Raw genomic sequence first — 2,763 nt, forward strand, 5'->3', positions numbered from 1 at the left:
AAGAAAACAACATAGTCATATTCATTATAGTCCAGTGGTAGTTAACCTTTTTGGCACTGAGTGCCAAAATGGGAGTCTGTGCATGCGCCGAAAACTGGAAGCTTAGTTTCCCGGTGCGCACATGCACACCAGCCACCTGACCTTCCGGTTTCTAATGCGCATGCGTGTGTGAAAACCAGCTGGCTGGCACGTGCATGCACTCTGGGGAATTGCTCTTCCAGTTTCCAGTGCTCCCGCACGCGAGAAGACCAGCTGGCTGGTCCGCATGCACGTGCCGGAACCCATAATACCAACAGGCAACGGCTGATGTGCCTGGAGAGATGCCTCTGCATGCCACTTCCAGCACATGTGGCATAAGTTCGCCATCACAGTTATAGTCATCAGGAGCTGAAGTGGACCAGAAGATTGAGTGCAAAAGTTATATATCTGATATACTGTAAAGCCTCAATGACAGATAAGGTATACATATTTGCATAAATATATATTGCAAACAGCAAGAACGGGTAACTAAAAACTACAGCTTGGTCTCACCTATGGTAACTGACCTGAAAATTCTGTAAGATTAAAAAAAGTGTGCTTAAGAGGAAGACGCATCACACTGAGCTGGAGGAAAGCTGCAATAAAATGTAACTAATAAAAGAAAATAAATATCTAAGCAGAGATCATATTCTGCTAAACAGATATTTCAATGCATACAAATGCAGCTAATCAGCCTCTAGATAGTGTTCCAACATTTCACCAGTACAGCAGAGCCCCCCAAAACCTCTCTGCCCCCTTCATTTACTTCCAATAATTGTTATTCCGCATCCTTTTCTAATGTCTCTGCCTGCGGTTTGAGGGTACACTTGTATCTGTTTTCAGTGGAATCAGAGACATGGCATCTGTTCATTGGCATGTTTTAATAGTTTTATAATCTATTTATAATCTATTTTAAGGAACCAAATTCAAAAGTGGCACATCCAATACGTCTTATGTACTTCTCGAATATATATAGAAAATAATTAGCCTACCTTTCCCACTCTTTGACTGAAAAAAAGAAAGCTAGTTTTCATGCAAGAACCTATCGACTCTTCCTTTCTGAGTCATTTCTAAATACCCAGAGCAATGCGAAGAGACCGACCATAAAATTAGCATCCCAAAACCTCCACGCTTTTCCCAAAGCCCGATACCTGGACTACTACGCTTGGTTCCTTCAGATGTCTCCCACCAAGGCTCGTCCAACCTGTCCGCCATGCTGTGTAACCCACGCCGCCTCTGCCCGCTGCCGCTTTGAACGCCTGAATCCCGCCCAGTGGGTCGGGCAGGGAGGAATTTCAAAGGCGAGGTTACTTTCGTTTCGCTGACAGCGGGCGATGACCTGGGCTGGGGACAGGAAGAGGAGGAGGATGGCACTGCACATCTACAGAGTTACAAACAGTTCAGTGCTCTATAACTAAGTATTAAGACATTCCATTACTACATGTAATCGGACTTGCTTCTAAGGAAACGCGTGGCAGACATTTGATTTTGGGTTGCGCGACCTCCCAGCTGCGCTAATGCAGCCTTTGCAAAAGGAGATGTCAACTATGGTTGACATCCCGATGTCTCTGCTCGCAAAACTGTAAGCCAGGGGTCCCCAAACTTGCAACTTTAAGACTTTTTGACTTCCATTCCCAGAATTGAAGTTTTGCTGGCTGGAGAATTCTGGGGAGTTGAAGTCCACAAGTCTTAAAGTTGTCAAGTTTGGACTCCTCTACTCTAAGCCAACTTAAAAAAAAACAACCGTTATAGAATGGCCTGGCTCAACGGTAAACCAAACTATATTTTACCCAGGGTTGGAGTGTAAGCTCACCCGCAACTAAACTACCTCTTAACAAGTGGCGCTGGCTCATCCGGGCAGTTTGGGATAGAGGGATCTGGAGCAAACCCCGAAAAATAGATTGCTTACTTAAATGTCGTGATTTTGTTTACCGTTCTGAACCTTAGTTGTATTATTTTGCTCCGAGTTAGCCACCGAGTTTATGATTTAACATAACGCCGAGAGCAAAACGTCAAAATATGCTTGTGGTTACGTTTCGAGCTGGGTTGTGCTGTGTGCGGCAATAGACTCGGACCTGATGACAGTTTAAAAACAACGTCGCTGGAGCGTGGTGCGATTGTTAGCGTAAAGGCGTGGTAAGTTTCGAAGGATCTGTATCAGTTCAGTCTAACTTTCAGACCATCAGGAATTATGCTGGTAAATGCACCCTCATTAGAGCGCAAGCAAGCACCTCTGCAACTTACCAGACACAGATGAGGCTCTGTTGATTTATCTCTTCATAATGTGAAGTAGAGCAGCAAAGATTTCTGACTTCTAACCGTAAAAACACTCAAAAAACTTCCCGCTCCCAAACATGTTTAGCTGAGAACCGTACATCTACTGTACAACAAAATATTATGCAGTCTCCATTTAAAAAACAAACAAAACAATGATCCCAATATAATAGTTTAGACTTCCACGTTGAAATCGTATGCCTGTGGACTCAGAAGTAAGCTCCAGACTGTTCAATGCCTATTTGTATTCTTAAAACTTCGTTTTCTGACCTCCGATTGACGCTGAAGTTATGGATACCTCTTTTGCCCACAGGAACCCGCTTCCAGGAAGCAAAACGAGACGGGCCGATCTTATGTTATAGTTCTATATGTTGGCGTCATCGTAGCTGTTGCCACTTTACGACAGCCATGCATGAGTTTGGGGTGTGAACGGCGCAGACCTTGGAAATTTAGATCACGCTTTACGGCACG

At 44.2% G+C, this 2,763-nt stretch overlaps 1 long non-coding RNA gene across 2 annotated transcripts in view; it reads right to left on the reverse strand.

Moving 5' to 3' along the window:
- Nucleotides 1–1,292, reverse strand: part of LOC148130433 (uncharacterized) — a 79,096-nt gene extending 77,804 nt beyond the window's left edge. For both annotated transcript variants that reach the window (XR_015749792.1, XR_015749791.1), the window contains exon 1: nt 1,170–1,292. This is a non-coding gene — a long non-coding RNA (uncharacterized LOC148130433). The remainder of the gene's footprint in view (nt 1–1,169) is intronic.
- Between the last annotated feature and the right edge of the window lie 1,471 nt (nt 1,293–2,763).

Source organism: Notechis scutatus, chromosome 5 (genome assembly GCF_049901735.1).
Source record: "Notechis scutatus isolate UNSWTSFEM ecotype Mainland chromosome 5, rNotScu1.2, whole genome shotgun sequence".
In the NCBI taxonomy this organism is placed as follows: Eukaryota; Metazoa; Chordata; class Lepidosauria; order Squamata; family Elapidae; genus Notechis; species Notechis scutatus.